The 19,578-nt window shown below is 40.4% G+C and overlaps 1 long non-coding RNA gene across 1 annotated transcript in view; it reads right to left on the reverse strand.

Annotated features, from left to right (window-relative positions):
• Nucleotides 1-18,280: 18,280 nt before the first annotated feature.
• Nucleotides 18,281-19,578, reverse strand: part of LOC119318953 — a 10,825-nt gene continuing 9,527 nt past the window's right edge. Inside the window, exon 3 of the long non-coding RNA XR_005154290.1 lies at nt 18,281-18,513. This is a non-coding gene — a long non-coding RNA (uncharacterized LOC119318953). The remainder of the gene's footprint in view (nt 18,514-19,578) is intronic.

Below are 19,578 nucleotides of genomic sequence, written 5' to 3' on the forward strand. Positions count from 1 at the left end.
GTAAGGAAAACTGCCTGGTAGTTTTGCATACTGAGCTGCATGAATGTACTATCTCATATCACGCACATTACTGAATTGTAGTGCTTCTCTGGTTGCCCATTCATTCATTATGTCAATGTTGCATTTGTATTACCTTACCTGGCTGATGATAGCTGTGCCATATTGTGTTAATTTGGTGTAGGCTAGTTGCCCAAATGTTCGTTGTGTCAATGTTGCTTTCCTATTATCTGACTTGGCCAATGATAGCCATGCTAGTGTGTTAATTTTGTGCAGGATGTTGAAGATAAGAAGACAAACTCTGAAAACAGTAAGGCAACCTCATTGTTTCTTTCCAATAAATCTAGGCCAGGTAATATGGCAATAACTCATGATTAATCTGTTTGGTTCCCGTCCTAATTTATGTTATGATGCAGTGGTCGAGACACTCTCCACTATCAATAATACAAGCCTGCCAAAATCGCCATCCGAATATGTTCAGTATCCTCTGTCTCGAATGCAACGGAATAAATGTATGTTTGTGAACCAATAAATGGCTGAAGCAATGATGGAAATAGTGGATGAATTAGAGGTGCAGAGTCGTGCGACACAACAATTGATCAATGTTTTTAGAGACAGTGTAGCAAAGCAGCAAGAACTTGCCCACATGCTTATGGGCGTCATCTGTGCTGAGGTTGCAGATTGTGACGTTGTAGATGGTTAGGTTCTGCTCATTTATTTGCACTGGCATCAACCTTTGATTGCCCAGTGGATGTAATTTCCTACAATATATGCTGGATGTGCAACGTTATTCCCTGTATGTCGTACCTTTGCTTGATCGGTTTTGGTCCTGTGCATAATTGCTCGTCGTAATGGGCTCAAATTATCTAATTTGGCCTAAAGACATGAACGAACTTTAGTGGGCCCATTAAGTTAATGGCCGTTACTAGGCCGAAAGTTAATGGTCGGCCCTCTTACCTCCTGGGTCGTTAACAGGCCGACATCGAAGCGGGAAACAGGTGGCCCCAATTTATTTCACGGGTCGTTAACAGGCCGTTACTAAGTTTGGGCTACATATGGCCCAACTATACTGTAGGCCTTTAGCAGGCCGAAAGAAATAGCGGGCTTGTACTGGACCATGAAGAGCATGGGTCGCTAAGAGGCCGAAAGTCAGGTCGTATTGTAAACGGCCCAACTGTGTTGTGGGCCTTTAGCAGGCCGAAAGAGAAACCGGGCTGGTATTGGACCATGAAGGGCATGGGCCGTTAAAAGGCCAAAACTAAGGTCCGACTACAAATGGTCCAACTCATTTATGGTCCGTTAACAGGCCGAAAGGCACACAGGGCCGGGAATTGGCCCAACACTCAAATGGGTCGCTAAAAGGCCAAAACTCAGGTCCGACTACAAATAGCCCAACTGATTTATGGGCCATCAACAGGCTGAAAGTGACACCTGGCCAGAAATTGGCCCAACACTTAAATGGGCCGCTAAAAGGCCGAAACTCAGGTCCGACTACAAATGGCCCATCAGATTTATGGGCCGTCAACAGGCTGAAAGACACACCGGGCCGGAAATTAGCCCAACATTTAAATGGGTCGCTAAAAGGCCGAAAGATGTACATCCTGAAAATTGGCCCATTCATTAAATGGGCCGTTAACAGGCCGAAATCTCATCAGGCCGATATTGAGCCCAAATCTTTAACGGGTTCGAACTGACGATGGGCTGCAATGGTGTCAACTCTTTAACAGGCCGTTGACGGGCGGAATTGCCACATCTCGTATGGGCCGTGGGCTTAAATGGACCTGACACAATTAGGCCTTATATGGGCCGGCCTGCTAATTTTTACTGGCCGGCCTTTTTCACAGGAATGGGCCTCTATTGGGCCGTGCACGTGTCACCATATCATAGGCGCCTTCGGTCCAATGAGCGGATGACATCTGTCCCAATAGTGAGCCGCACGTGTTTCCTCGAGCCAATGATGATTTTACATGTGGAAAATCCCCATTGGTCGGGGTTGTTAACGGGTTATCGGATCGAAAACCCGACCCGATAGCTTAACGGCGTTCCGTCACGGTGGATGCCATGTGTCGGTCACCCTTGACGAAAGCACTTCTGTGACGCGCGATTTATCGTCATGGAAGTGGACACTTTCGTGATGATAATTTTGGCAATGTCATGGAACACTTCTACGATAGCACAGGTATGACTATCTTGATTCTGTCACAAATTTGTCATGGATGTACATGCATGACAGAAAACGCGACCTACTGTGACAAACACGTATCATCACGGAAGTGTATTTTTTGTAGTGATGGTTGCACATGATTTCATTGTTAAGAACAGGAAAAAGGAGCTTAACTATAGACTGTTATTTGATAAAAATCACCCTGAGACTATTACCTTGTCTGCTCCTTCCTTGTTTGATTTATCTGCAGGCGCGTACCTTGTTCCGTTGGAGGCCGTTCACACCTACCGGAACCCCACCTCAGCTACAAAGCCAGATCCGGATCCACAATTTGTTCCTCCACGCCAGTCTTTTTACCAGTGGGATCCGGAGGAGGTTGCCAACTAGTGGCAACCCGAGGCTTCATCTCAGTACGACCCCAACTATAACTTTGGATACCCGCCAGGCTAGCCGTGGTAGTAGACCAACTTAGGCCAAATGCCTAAGTTGGGGGAGTACATATTTCTCACCGATATTACATTCATATTCACACACTCATGCTAGTTGTCGGTGCTCATATTTTTTCACTGTAATATCCATGCTAGTTTATTTTCCTTGTTTTGTTTTCTTCTTATGTGTTTGATAAACCTTAAGAAAAACAAAAAAATTAGTTGTAGCTTTAACTAGTTTACTTTTCTTGTTTGTAGTAGTAATAATTAAAAGAAAACCCAAAAAGATTTCATGTTCTTCTTTTGCTTGTTGGGAGCTTTCCCGTGTAAATAGTTTTATTTCTTTTCTTTCCTTTGGGGGTCGATAGGAGAAGACAATAATGAAAATGTTGAAGTGGCTCTTATATGCATTATTGTTGATTTAACCAAAAGCCCATATTGCCTTGTCTTCTTCTGTTTATTGAATGCTCGCAGATTCCAGCTTAGTCCAATGTACGTGCACTATTATTATTACTAGTCGTCAACCCGTGCATTCGCACGGGCTAGCCTACAAAAGTGAGTGTAAATTAGAATTTTATGTACTAATTAATTTAAATTCATTAGGTGGCCTTATTGAACCCCTTTCAATTTACTTTGATATTAGATTTTTCTAAATCAAAATTTTGTAGAGAACAATACAAATGTTGATGCTAAAAATATATGTACATATGATGTGAAAATATATTCAGTGAGGCATCTCATTATTGATATGGTATTGTAGATGTTAATAATTTTTCCAATAAACACGGTCAAAGTTTAGAATGTTTGGGTTAATACAATATTAACATGGGAAGTAAAATCAAAATGAGTGATTATTTATTTGATAATTATTTGAACTAAATGATTTTGGGTGTCTATAAAAAAATATCCATGCTTCACAGTTGGTGATAATAATATCTCATCTTAACATGTTCATGTAATATCTTCCGGTTGAAAAATTCTAGGAGAAAATGTTGTAGAAATGTAACAATACCCATATCAAACCTATTGTGTGCAATTGGACAGGCTCCTTCAAGACTCTGAACCATGATTTGGTGCACACTGATTACGACAGAGGCATAAATCAATACGCCTGAAACAACCACTTGTGCACCTTTTAGTATGATTTTGTCTCCATGTACGTCAAGGTCAAAGAAACTCTGGTCATGATCATTGTGGCAAATCGATGGTACAGGTTAGTAATGTAGAAGGAAACTACATAAGAATTCTGGTAGGTTCAAACTTTCGACATTAGAAGAAGAAATAACCTGCGGTCGATCAAATACATGAGAATCAGACCAAGTTCTGAAGGAGAAGAGATCATGTGCAAATACTACTTTTCTTAATTAGATTTTACATCTATGATAGATTTTATATCATGCATATCCGCTGCCAAAAATCCATCTCTTCCACAACATTATTCAGTATCACCATCGCCACATGGATTTTACATGAATTCTATTTCCATGTGGTGGGAGAGATAAATTTCACAGAGGAAGATATATGGATGAGAAGAAAGATATGTTTATATTGCACCAATGAATACTAAACTATGGGTGTCGGATGTCCTAGGTTGTTAATCCCGTTTTCACCACTTTACAATGAATGCATCAATGATGTGCATGATATTTATACTACAGACATGGACGTGGGCCTCGGATTGAAGCTGCTTCTAGGCTGCCACACATCCTATGTTGCGAGCGACTGGTCTACTCCTGCCCGAACGCGTAGCAGCCGCCACAATGTAAGAGAAACGGACATCCGGTAACTCGCACCGATAAAACTTGTAGGCATGAGATATTTGAGATGAGATAATATGTGGGGGATTAACTACTACTACGAAGGTAGAAAACCAAAGCTTTTTAATTTAAAGGAAATATTGTAATAATGCAAGCTATAAATAGTGTTATATTATTTCAAATGTACATGCTGTAGAGTACCATCCATAGATCAACCTATACACACTTCAATGCATGCATATATACCCCTGCAGCAGTATTGCACGGTCAAAATTGCCATGTACATTTCCGTTGCATGCCTCAACATGCATGTATGAAGCTCGTGATTTTCCTTGTCTATTGAACTGGAAGGCAGCAGGTGTGTCTTGCAGAACAACGGGTCCGGCAGCGCTGACCTGAACAATCCCATGTTTTCTCATGCCCTGACGTCCAGACCTTAGGCCTCCGGTGCTATTGCTCTCTCAGGGTATAAATTATTGTATATAGTGCATATTCTATTCTGTAAAAAAAGAAAGAAAGGGAACTGCACTAATTAGAACTCAGAAAAGAAAACTAACAAACATAAGAACTGAAACACCTCGTACTGCACTAATTAGAACTCAGAAAAAAAACTAACCATCTTGAGCGGTTTTAATTATCAAAGAAGGTTTTTTCTCAAATGAGACAATAGGATAGGCTGCACCTATATTCTTTTTGGGGATTTTCTTGGGACTCCATCATAAGTTCCTCTTGTCCGTCTCTGATGTGAAGAACATAGAACCAAGCATGCACATCAGTCCGCTAACCTGGAAATTGGATGCCATAACATGAGTCATCCTGCCATGCATGCAACATCATACAATGTATACTTTCATCATGCAGGCCTCCGTCTAAGTGGCAGCAGACTGTCGTTGGGGCACTATGATGTGGGTTGAATGCGTCCTGAGTTTGATTGATGATGCCTGTCGGTATGATCGATGCGATTCTGCACTAGGTTCCCAGACTCAATTTGATCTGCCATATACATTCTTAAGGTATAAAGGTAATGGATTCCCTTGTGCACATATAGCTGATCAAACTAACTTGATTGAATTGCCTTAATTTTTCTGCAGGTGAAATCAAGTAGCGCCCAATAGCTTATGTCCCAATGGATCTCCTCATATTAAGTTAAATACGTGATGTAGTTAGATGCATCCATCCATGCTTTCATCCACCTGTTGAGCAGAGGCAAAGTACGATGGGTATAAAGGGAAGGTAAGGATGTGTGGGTGTGAGAAATCGAGGTAACCTTCCTCCTGCTGCTGGGAAACCATACATATTATAGCCAGTGTATCAAACGTGGTGCCATGGGTCTTCTCGTCCTCTATGTCTTCGTACGCAAAACATACTAACGCGGAGACATACGGCGGAGAATTGCCGTTCATCGGGTTGTAGATGTACGTACAGGAGAAACATGAAGGGTCAACTTGCCGAAGGCATGAGGCGGCCACAATTGCATTGTGCATGACGCGAGCTCTTTTTTTGTTTGGCTGATTGAAATAGAAGGCTTGGGGCAGCCATGGCCATGGCGTACATGGAGGGTGAGGAGAAGATCCCTATTGATCGATCTATTATTGTCTGGCTAATTGAGATAGATGGGGCTGACCGAGAGGATGAAGAGAGACATGAGAGATTGGGAGAGAGGCGGAGCATGTTTGTTTTTTCTAGGGAATTGTTGTAACATGTAGATGGGGCTAATTTGATTTTTTTTTCTATAGAACTTTTGTACGTGTACGTGCATGGGGCTACCGAGAAAAAGAAAGAGTCGTGAGAGATTGGGAGAGAGGCAGAAGACATCAGTTTTTTTTTTGACTAAAAAGATCTGTTTTTTGGGGGGAATTATTGTAGACGTGAGAGTTTCTACGATTGATTACACCATAATAACTCGGCGCCACCAAATTAACGGCTCCTAATTACTGATTAATGTGAGAATTTTTAGGGAGTGGCTAATTAGTATAGGTATAGATAGATTCACATCGTTCGATCGTGCAAGTGAAAGGCAATAATGATGATATATGATGGACTGATTGAGATAAGAGAAGCTGGTATGAACTCGACCTCTCTTATTTTTGTAAATATGATTAGTTCATCGTTCCTGATTCAGCCTATTATGAATAAACATGTTTGCAATGACAATTAGAGATTATAGTTGCTTATGCCATGCTTAATTCGCTAGGAGTTTATAATGATTTACCTTGCGTGCCAACATGCTATTAAAATGGTTGTGATGTGGTATGATAGGGTGGTATCCTCCTTTGAATGATTCGAGTGACTTGACTTGGCACATGTTCACGCATGTAGTTGAAACAAAATCAACATAGCCTTCATGATATTTATGTTCATGGTGGATTATATCCTACTCATGCTTGCACTCAATGTTTATTAATTTTAATGCATGTTCATGACTGCTGTCGCTCTCTAGTTGGTCGCTTCTCAGTCTTTTTCTAGTATTCACTCGTACTAACCGGGAATACTGCTTGTGCATCCAATCCCTTAAACCCCAAAGTTATTCCATATGAGTCCACTATACCTTCCTATATGCGGTATCTACCTGCCATTCCAAGTAAATTTGTATGTGCCAAACTCTAAACCTTCAAATGAAATTCTGTTTTGTATGCTCGAATAGCTTATGTATCAACTAGGGATGTCTGTATCTTCCATGCTAGGCGGGTTATTCTCAAGAGGAGTGGACTCCGCTCCTCACTCACGAGAAAATGGCTGGTCACCGGGATGCCCAGTCCCATGCTTTATGCAAATTAAATAGAAATAATTGCAAACAAAACTCCCCCGGGACTCTTGTTAGTTGGAGGCACTCGTTGTTTCGGGCAAGCCATGGATTGATGCTTGTTGGTGGAGGGGGAGTATAAACTTTACCATTCTGTTTGGGAACCGCCTATAATGTGTGTAGCATGGAAGATATTGCCATCTCTTGGTTGTTATGTTGACAATGAAAGTATGTCACTCAAAATTTTATTTATCTCTATTTCAAAATCGAGCTCTGGCACCTCTACAAATCCCTGCTTCCCTCTGCGAAGGGCCTATCTATTTACTTTTATGTTGAGTCATCACCCTCTTATTAAAAAGCACCAGCTGGAGAGGACCGCTATCATTTGCATCCATTACTATTAATTTATATTGGGTATGACTATGACTCGATCTCTTTTATCATGAATTACAATGTTTAGTCAGTCCTTGATCTTTAAAGGTGCTCTGCATTTATATTTTGCGGTCTCAGAAAGGGCTAGCGAGATACCATCTTGTTCTATCATATCATGATTATTTTGGGAAAGTGTTGTCATCCGAGATTTATTATTATTGCTCGCTAGTTGATTATGCCATTGACATGAGTAAACATGAGACTTAAATGTTATTGTGAATATGGTTAGTTCATAATCTTTGCTGAAAACCTGAATGCTGGCTTTACATATTTACAACAACAAAGCAAACAGAGTTTGTAAAAGTTTTTCTTTATCACTTTCAGTTTATCAACTGAATTGCTTGAGGGCAAGCAAAGGTTTAAGCTTGGGGGAATTGATACGTCTCCGCTGTATCTACTTTTCCAAACATTTTTGCCCTTGTTTTGGACTCTAACTTGCATGATTTGAATGGAACTAACCCGGACTGACGCTATTTTCAGCAGAATTGCCATGGTGTTATTTTTATGCAGAAATAAAAGTTCTCGGAACGTCTTGAAAATCAACAGTGAATTATTTTGGAATTACTAAAAAATACTTGCAAAAGAATCAAGGCCAGGGGGCCCACACCGTGTCCACGAGGGTGGGGGGTGCGCCTACCCCCCCCCCCCCCTGGGCGCACCCCTTGCCTCGTGGGCCCCTGGAGCTCCACCGACCTCAACTCCAACTCTATATATTCATGTTCGGGGAGAAAAAAATCAGAGAGAAGGATTCATTGCGTTTTACAATACAGAGCCATCGCCAAGCCCTAATCTCTCTTGGGAGGGCTGATCTGGAGTTCGTTCAGGGCTCCGGAGAGGGGAATCCGTCGCCATCGTCATCATCAACCATCCTCCATCACCAATTTCATGATGCTCACCGCCGTGCGTGAGTAATTCCATTGTAGGCTTGCTGGACGGTGATGGGTTGGATGAGATTTATCATGTAATCGAGTTAGTTTTGTTAGGGTTTGATCCCTAGTATCCACTATGTTCTGAGATTGATGTTGCTTTGACTTTGCTATGCATAATGCTTGTCACTAGGGCCCGAGTGCCATGATTTCAGATCTAAACCTATTATGTTTTTATGAATATATGTGAGTTCTTGATCCTATCTTGCAAGTCTATAGTCACCTATACTATGTGTTATGATCCGGCAACCCCGAAGTGACAATAATCAGGACCACTCCCGGTGATGACCGTAGTTTGAGGAGTTTATGCATTGACTATGTGTTAATGCTTTGGTCTAGTACTATATTAAAAGGAGGCCTTAATATCCCTTAGTTTCCAATAGGACCCCGCTGCCAGAGGAGGGTAGGACAAAAGATGTCATGCAAGTTCTTTTCCATAAGCACATATGACTATATTCGGAATACATGCCTACATTACATTGATGAATTGGAGCTAGTTGTGTGTCACCCTATGTTATGACTGTTACATGATGAACCGCATCGGGCATAATTCTCCATCACCGATCCAATGCCTACGAGCTTTTCACATATTGTTTTTCTCTTATTTACTTTTCCGTTGCTACTATTACAATCACTACAAAACCCAAAAATATTACTTCTCTACCGTTACCGTTACTTCCATACTACTTTGCTACTAAATACTTTGCTGCAGATATTAAGTTATCCAGGTGTGGTTGAATTGACAACTCAGCTGCTAATACTTGAGAATATTCTTTGGCTCCCCTTGTGTCGAATCAATAAATTTGGGTTGAATACTTTACCCTCGAAAATTGTTGTGATTCCCTATACTTGTGGGCTATCAATACATTATAGGCAGTTCCCAAACATAAAGGTAAAGATTTTACTCCCCCTCCACCAACAATCACACTCCACGGCTTGTCCGAAACAACGGGTGTCGTCCAACTATCAGCAATCCTGGGGGAGTTTGTTTGAATTATTTGTGAATTTGTTTTTGATCTTTTGATCATAGGATTGGGCATCCCAGTTACTAGCCATTTTCTCGTGAATGATGAGCGGAGTCCACTCATCGTGAGAATAACCCACCTAGCATGGAAGATACTGACAGCCCCTAGTCGCTACATGAGCGATTCAGGCATACAAATCAGATTATTATTTGAAGGTTTAGAGTTTGGCACATGCAAATTTACTTGGAACGGCAGGTAAATACCGCATATAGGTAGATATGGTGGACACTCATGGAAGAAACTTGGTTCAAGGAATTTGGATGCACAGGCAGTATTCCCGCTTAGTACAGATATTTTGGCTAGCAAAGGATTCTAAATAGCAAGCACCACATGTCAGAGGATCCATAACAATATAACTTCTATACAAATATACCCAAGCATAACTCATTATGTTGTCTTCCTTGTCCAACTTCAACTAATTTGCTCAGGTTTGAAAATAATTAATGGGGCTCACAATCATAGAAGATGTCCAAGATAGTATATTTATATGTGGAATCTCTCTTCCTTCAATATTCTTTCATGAATTGTTCAAGTGACCAATACAATGTTTGCTAACCTTAAATAAATTTACCACCTCTACTTCTTATATGTGAAGTCATTACTCCCCATGGGAAAGGCATATGAAACATATATAATTTCATATTTATGACATTCAAATCATTCAACCATTTACTCATAGGATATAAGTGAAGCACACGAGTAAATGACAAACTACTCCAAAAAGATAAAATGAAGATCAATGAGTAGTTAAATAATTATGTAGCTATGTGAAGACTTTGTCTCGTTTAAGAATTTTAGATCTTGGGACATTATTCAAACATCAAGCAAAAAAAACGACATTTCAAGGATAGCACTCATCATGTGAAGAAGCAAAAACTTAGGCTCAACCGATACTAACCGATAATTGTTGAAGAAGAAAGGTGGGACGCCTACCGGGGCATCCCCAAGCTTAGATGCCCGAGCTTTTGTGTCTCCTTAATTCCTCTCATATCACGGTTTCCTAAATCTCGAAAACTTCATCCACACCAAACTCAACAAGAACTCGTGAGATAAGTTAGTATAAACCAATGCAAAAACCTTATCATTTTCTACTGTAACAAATCAATAAAATTATTATTCAACATTGCATACTAAATGCCTCTGCATATTTAATACTCCTATCCTCAAATAGAATCATTAAACAAGCAAACATATGCAAACAATGCAAACATAACAGCAATCTGTCAAAACAATATAGTCTGTAAAGAATGCAATATTAATCATACTTCCCTAACTCCAAACATTATGACATTCTACCACATTATAGAAAATTTATCATAGCTGAATATGAAAAAAAAAATTCAATATTTTATCATATTCAGACTTTTCTAGGGAATTTTTGCAACAGTGGTAAACTTTCTGTTTTGAAACAGCAACATGTATACTTGCAAAATGAGAATGGTAAAGGCTATCCTTGACATTTTTATTGAAAATAGAGATGCAACAATTATTCTAAATAATATCAAGCAAATACTAACAAAATAAAATGACGCTCCAAGCAAAACACATATCATGTGGTGAATAAAAATATAGCTCCAAGTAAAGTTACCAATGAACAAAGACGAAAGAGGGGATGCCATCCGGGGCATCCCCAAGCTTAGGCTCTTGGTTGTCCTTTAATATTACCTTGGGGTTCCTTGGGCATCCCCAAACTTAGGCTCTTGCCACTCCTTATTCCATAGTCCATCGTATCTTTACCCAAAACTTGAAAACTTCACAACACAAAACTCAACAGAAAACTCGTAAGCTCCGTTAGTATAAGAAAATGAATCACCACTTAGGTACTGTTGTGAACTCATTCTAAATTCATATTGGTGTAATATATACTGTATTCCAACTTATATATGGTTCATATCCTCCTATACTACTCATAGATTCATCAAAATAAGCAAACAACACATAGAAAACAGAATCTATCAAAAACAAAACAGTCTGTAGTAATCTGTATGAAACGCAAACTTCTGGAACTCCAAAAATTCTAAAATAAATTTCTGGACATGAGTAATTTATCTGTTAATCATATTCAAAAAGAATCAACTAAATATCTCTCTTCATCAAAAAGTTTTAGCTAATCTCGTGAGCGCTAAAGTTTCTGTTTTTTTACAGCGAGATCAAAAAGACTTCACCCAATTCTTCCCAAAGGTTCTACTTGGCACAAACACTAATTAAAACACAAAAACACATCTAACCAGAGGCTATATCAAAGATTTATTGAATAACATCAAGGAAAAATATTGGGTTGTCTCCCAACAAGCGCTTTTCTTTAAAGCCTTTTTGCTAGGCATGATGATTTCAATGATGCTCACCTAAAAGATAAGAATTGAAACATAAAGAGAGCATCATGAAGAATATGACTAGCACATTTAATTCTAACCCACTTACTATTCATAGTGATTTTGTGAGCAAACAACTTATGGGAACAATAATCAACTAGCATAGGAAGGCAAAGCAAGCATAACTTCAAAACTTTAAGCACATAGAGAGGAAACTTGATATTATTGTAATTCCTACAAGCATATGTTCCTCCCTCATAATAATTTTGAGTAGCATCATGAATGAATTCAACAATATAACCATCACATAAAGCATTCTTTTCATGATCTACGAGCATAGAATTTTTATTACTCTCCACATAAGCAAATTTCTTCTCATGAATAATAGTGGGAGCAAACTCAACAAAGTAATTATCATGTGAGGCATAATCCAATTGAAAACTAAAATCATCATGACAAGTTTCATGGTTACCTTTATTCTTTATAGCATACGTGTCATGACAATAATCATCATAAATAGGAGGCATGCTTTCATCATAGTAAATTTGCTCATCAAAACTTGGGGGGCAAAAAATATCATCTTCATCAAACATAGCTTCCCCAAGCTTGTGGCTTTGCATATCATTAGCATCATGGGTATCCAAAGAATTCATATTAACAACATTGCAATCATGCTCATCATTCAAAGATTTAGTGCCAAACATTCTAGTGCATTCTTCTTCTAATACTCGAGCACAATTTTCCTTCCCATCATTTTCACGAAAGACATTAAAAAGATGAAGCATATGAGGCAACCTTCATTCCATTTTTTTGTAGTTTTATATTATAGAATAGACTAGTGATAAAACAAGAAACTAAAAGATTCGATTGCAAGATCTAAAGATATATCTTCAAGCACTCACCTCCCCGGAAACGGCGCCAGAAAAGAGCTTGATGTCTACTACACAACCTTCCTCTTATAGACGTTGTTGGGCCTCCAAGTGCAGAGGTTTGTAGGACAGTAGTAAATTTTCCTCAAGTGGATGACCTAAGGTTTATCAATCCGTGGGAGCATAGGATGAAGATGGTCTCTCTCAAACAACCCTGCAACCAAATAAGAAAGAGTCTCTTGTGTCCCCAACACACCCCATACAATGGTAAATTGTATAGGTCCACTAGTTCGGCGAATAGATGGTGATACAAGTGCAATATGGATGATAGATATAGGTTTTTGTAATCTCAAAATATAAAAACAGCAAGGTAAATAATGATAAAAGTGAGGGTAAACGGTATTGCAATGCTAAGAAACAAGGCCTAGGGTTCATACTTTCACTAGTGCAAGTTCTCTCAACAATAATAACATAATTGGATCATATAACTATCCCTCAACATGCAACAAAGAGTCACTCCAAATTCATTAATAGCGGAGAACAAACGAAGAGATTATGGTAGGGTACGAAACCACCTCAAAGTTATCCTTTCTGATCGATCTATTCAAGAGTCCGTAGTAAAATAACATGAAGCTATTCTTTCCGTTCGATCTATCATAGAGTTCGTACTAGAATAACACCTTAAGACACAAATCAACCAATACCCTAATGTCACCTAGATACTCCAATGTCATCTCATGTATCCGTGGGTATGATTATACGATATGCATCACACAATCTCAGATTCATCTATTCAACCAACACAAAGAACTTCAAAGAGTGCCCCAAAGTTTCTACCGGAGAGTCAAGACGAAAACGTGTGCCAACCCCTATGCATAAGTTCACAATGTTACGAAACCCGCAAGTTGATCACCAAATCATACATCAAGTAGATCACGTGATATCCCATTGTCACCATAGATAAGCACATGCAAGACATACATCAAGTGTTCTCAAATCCTTAAAGACTCAATCCGATAAGATAACTTCAACGGGAAAACTCAATCCATTACAAGAGAGTAGAGGGGGAGAAACATCATAAGATCCAACTATAATAGCAAAGCTCGCGATACATCAAGATCGTACCACCTCAAGAACACGAGAGAGAGAGAGATCAAACACATAGCTACTGGTACATACCCTCAGCCCCGAGGGTGAACTACTCCCTCCTCATCATGAGAGCGCCAGGATGATGAAGATGGCCACCGGTGAGGGATCCCCCCCTCCGGCAGGGTGCCGGGACAGGGTCCCGATTGGTTTTTGGTGGCTACAGAGGCTTGCGGCGGCGGAACTCCCTGTCTATTCTGTTCCCCGATGTTTTTAGGGTATATGGACATATATAGGCGAAAGAAGATGGTCAGGGGAGCCATGAGGGGCCCACAAGGGTGGGGGCGCGCCCAGGGGTAGGGCGCGCCTCCCTGCCTCGTGGCTTCCTCGAAGCTTCCCTGGCGTCTACTCCAAGTCTCCTGGATTGCTTCCGTTCCAAAAATAACTCTCCCGAAGGTTTCATTTCGTTTGGACTCCGTTTGATATTCCTTTTCTTCGAAACACTGAAATAGGCAATAAAACAACATTTGGGATGGGCCTCCGGTTAATAGGTTAGTCCCAAAAATAATATAAAAGTGTATAATAAAGCCCATAAACATCTAAAACAGATAATATAATAGCATGAATACTTCATAAATTATAGATACGTTGTAGACGTATGAGATAACACACAAGGTGTTCCTCGATATTCGGGAGTTGCATAATCTCATAGTCATAGGAACATGTGTAAGTCAAGAAGAAAGCAATAGCAACATACTAAACGATCAAGTGCTAAGCTAACGGAATGGGTCAAGTCAATCACATCATTCTCTAATGATGTGATCCCGTTAATCAAATGACAACTCATGTCTATGGCTAGGAAACTTAACCATCTTTGATTCAACGAGCTAGTCAAGTAGAGGCATACTAGTGACACTATGTTTGTCTATGTATTCACACATGTACTAAGTTTCTGGTTAATACAATTCTAGCATGAATAATAAAGATTTATCATGATATAAGGAAATATAAATAACAACTTTATTATTGCCTCTACGGCATATTTCCTTCACTGTCCACACATTTTGTGTGGTGTTTAAGAGGATCAGCCCACACACCTACGTGTGGGTAAACAAGTAATGCCCAAACGCCTCTTTTTTTCCTCGCAGTCCCTCTCACATGCCTACGTGTGGGCAAAATAGATAACACCCACACGCCTGTACGTCAGGCCTCCTACCACATGGTCCCGCGCGCCCCGCAGTTGCCATGGTCCAGACCCTCTTCCATGTTCGTTTAACTGCAGTTGCCATGTCGCTGAACTACAGTCGCCATGGTTGCTCAACTGCAGTTGCCATCTCAGGTCAAGTGCCAGATGTCATTTTTGGATAACTGCAGCTGTTGCCATGTATGGTCTGGTTTACTATAGTTGCCATGATTTGAAAACTTTAGGGGTTGCCACCTACTAACACTAGGCAGTTGCCATGTATGGTCTGTTTACTACAGTTGCCATGATTTGAAGACTTCAGGAGTTTCCACCTACTAACACTAGGCAGTAGCCATGTAGCGCTACAAAGAGACATGGAAAAATAACATGTTCGGGTAAAGAGAGAGTTTTCATATGCTTACAAGCACACTAGGGCAGTTGCCACGTGCCCTGCAAAACACATGGCAGCTGACATATTCGGGTAAAAGAGAGAGTTGCCATCTGGTTACAAGCACACTAGGGCAGTTGCCATGTACCCTGCAAACACACATGGCAAATGGTAGCTTTGGGTGTGGGAGAGGAGACGGGCGTGTGGGCGAACTGATAAATGCCCACACACCAGCCCCTGTGCGTGAGTGAAAAATGACGTGTGGGCAAACTGCTAAACGCCCACACACTGGTCCCTCCGTGTGGTAAAAACGGACGTGTGGGCGACCAGATGAATGCCCACACACCAGTTCAGTCCTAAGTGGCACCACAAACATGTCAAGATTCGTGCAACCACAAACGGACGCGGATCCACACGTGTGGGCGAGATGCAAACGCCCACACGTGTGGGTGTTAGTGTTTCTGTATGAAAAATATTGCGTCACGAAGGTTCAAACCGAAAACCAATAGCTCACTGGGTGACCAGGCTAGCCAACTGACCACGCACAATTTGCCATCAAATTTGGATAGCTACCTTAAATGAACTATAAGCCAGCGCGCACATACACTAGTAGAAAAAGGGCCATTAATTTGTCCCGGTTGTGGAACCAGGACTAAAGGGTCAGTACTAAAGCCCTATACCTTTAGTCCCGGTTCTTACACCAACCGGAACAGATGGGCCTCCACGTGGCCGCTGCGGCGAGCCCAGGCAGAAGGGCCTTTGGTCCCGGTTGGTCATCCACGCATCAGTAGCTGGCAGGAGCTGAAGATTTTTTAAGGGGGTGGTTTTGGGGGTTTGGGGGGTTAATTTAGGGTGTTAGCTATCTAATAGAGAGAAGTGTCCTCTCTTATCTCTGTACTTGGTTTACCAACGCTACTGCTATGCCTAAACATGGCTTAGATTGAAGTGAAGGCAACATGTGGTGCATGTCGAAAGTAATACTAATCCTAACTTGATCAAGTTTGGATTAGTACTACTTTCGAAATGCACCACATGCATGTTACCTTCACTTCAATCCAATCCATGTTCATTTCACCCATTGATATATAATAACTCTTCATGCTCGCATCATGCATCATCATAATAACAAAGTCCTACTAATCATCATCATACAACTTCTACTCGTTATTAATAACAAGTCATACAATCATCATCCTCATAGTCATCAAACCAACCCTACTTAATTGTTCTTAGCACATGATCATCAGTATTAGGTAGGACCTAAATACCCTCTTTAAGGTAAAATATCATAAAACAATATAGACCCTGACTCTCCATTATGGAGAATGGAGATCATCCTGTCTCCAATTCTTGCGCTTCGCTTCCTTTTGCTTCCAAGAACCTCCTTACGACTGTCCATATATTTTTTCCATTATTTGATTTTCATGTCTCCACTTCTTTTATAAATCCGGTATGGATAATTGAGATTCGTAGGATGACCTGGTTGTATGTTCAAAACATCAATGCGACCATTCTGATACATCAAATGAGGCACACAATCCATCGGGATTCTCTGTTGAAAAACATAGTAATAACTTCGTAGTTAGCAATGATGTACTAGTTTTAGAAGTATGCAAAAGATGCACGGATGTCGTAATAGTAAAAAATCTTACCAGGGTATCTCCATAGAAGTTAACGTGGTTCAACACGTGTACTAATGGCACGTATTGACCATAATGTTGAGGAGTTTGATTGTAAATATTGTAATTCTCAAGATTAGTACAAAATGTGACCAGATGATTTTTCTCCTGATAAGTTAATTCAGAGCCATCGGTGTAGTAGGTTATGTCTACCATCTTCTGCACATTCCTTGAAGAATGAAAATAAGCTGTCAATGGAAATAAGCTGTCAACTATTTTGAAATTAACAATATAAATTAGTTAATAACTATGTTTGAGAAACTCACATAGCGGTAGAATTGGAGACGTATCAACAAGGACCCAAATGTCCATATTGTCTTGCTCGATTTTAGGATCACCAAGATCCATGGTAACAAGCATATCCTCATAAAAACCATTCATCTTGCAAAGTGCTTCCCATTTTTTGCAACCAAAATGGGTTACGCTCTCAGAATTTTACAGATTTACTTCAAAATCCATACCATGATGGGTCCTTAGGTGAATTTTCTTTGTTTCCATACTTTCATGGTCTTCAAAACCCATCCTCTCCAAGACATAGCGTCTTGCATGGCATGGGATAAGCTAGTCGAATTGTAAAACATGAAAATTACATGTTGAAATAGTTGAAATCGTGCTTAATTATGAAAAAACACTTGTCGTCGTTGCGTACCATTTCAACATCGAAGGTCTCCTCGAGCTTTATGCTGAAGCGCCGATCTTCGTCCAGGTGAGGCCTGTCGCACATACCTCGGTCGTCGTGGCACCAGTCACACTCACCCGGGAGACTTTCGTCGTCCGAGTATGACTTTCTATGTTCATAATTCAAATATTAAACTTGTACAATTAAATATATGTACTAAAAAGCTAAATTAGATAATTGTTATTCATCACGGGTTGACTATCGGTCTGTCGAGTCTTTTCTTGAAAACTCTCAGCTCACGTGGTGTACATATTTGACCGTCGGTGATGGTAGCTCCTCCTTTCATTCCCGAGTGCATTACACAAAATTGTCTAGCACACGGGAATGAAGGGGAAGCTACCCCCACGACAACAGTCGGGATTCTTCGTCCTCTCATATTTATGTGGAGACTCTCCCTCACTGATTCCTCTCTGACATTTGCGACTGTCGGTGATGGTAGCTCCTCCTTTCGTTCCCGAGTGCATTACACCAAATTGTCTAGCACACGGGAACGAAGGAGAAGCTACCCTCACGACAACAGTCGGAATTCTTCGTCCTCTCATATATGGTGGAGACTCGACAGACTTAAAGTCAACCCGAAATATCATTTAATTATCTTTGTAAAAAGGACATATCGAGCGCCTGAAATTTGCCCGAACGGAAATATACATGTTTTTATCTACATCATATGAGCATTCAAACTTGATGGCCATTACATTTCAATGCTTGAAATTATGAGCAAAAACATTTCAAAATATCTTATAGGACTCATATTGACATGGAGATTTGGCTGGTCTCACTTCAAGGTCGGAGGGGGGTCGGTGACGGGGACGACGGTGGGGATGATGGAGGGGGCTCCTAGATTTCTGCAGAAACAAAAACCCTATAAGGTATCAACTAATCAAATGCATACACCTTGCATAGTGCTCTCCAATTTTAGCATTCAAAGTAAGAGTAGTTTTCCAATTTGAGCATTCAATAACCAAAACCAAATCGTAAAATAAAGTAGTATTCAAATTAGCATGCATTCAATTCTAAGCAAAACTACATCATCTCTTGCATCTGTACATCGTCGAATATTATCACTAATACACCTCGAATAGTATCATACATATAGCATCGCTAATATAGCTAGAACCGTAGCACCCGATGGGTATCGGCGCGGGCGGTGGACACCCAAAAAGAAGGAACCATCACAGGATCGTAGCTCCAGTGAGATCCCTGAACAACCTGCCAGGTTTGTCGAACCTGCCCTCCAACGCAACCATGTAGCGACGGACGTGCTCGTCCTCCTCGCTGACACGGTGACATACCACCTCTGCGGTGTTTGGAAGCCTCGGCACCGTCACTGGCCTACGCGACCGCCACCAAACAAGGTTCGAGTCAACGACGGGCTAGCTCCTCACCAACCTACGCCCCCCGAAAGGTAGCACCTCCCAATACCAGCCCGGCGGAGCCCAGTGACGGACATGGCCCCTCTGATCAAGCAGGCCTTCTCCGCCGAGTCGACGATGAGGATGCGGGATAGGCATCGTCGACGTCGATGCAGGAATAATTGCTTGAACTAAAAAAATAAACTAGTTCTATTAATTTTCTTGTTAAAAATAAACTACTTCTATAGTAAAATAAAGTAGTTTTATTAAATCAACTAGTTCAACTACTAAGCACTTACTATAAATAAAATAAAGTAGTACTTACTAAAATAAACTACTTCCATATATGGTAAAATAAAGTAGTTTTATTAAATCAACTAGTTCAACTACTAAGCACTTACTATAGATAAAATAAAGTAGTACTTACTAAAAATAAACTACTTCTATATATAGTAAAATAAAGTAGTTTTATTAAATCAACTAGTTCAACTACTAAGCACTTACTATGAATAAAATAAAGTAGTACTTACTAAAATAAACTATTTCTATAGTAAAATA

The sequence above is a fragment of the Triticum dicoccoides genome, chromosome 6A (assembly GCF_002162155.2).
Source record: "Triticum dicoccoides isolate Atlit2015 ecotype Zavitan chromosome 6A, WEW_v2.0, whole genome shotgun sequence".
Classification (NCBI taxonomy): domain Eukaryota; kingdom Viridiplantae; phylum Streptophyta; class Magnoliopsida; order Poales; family Poaceae; genus Triticum; species Triticum dicoccoides.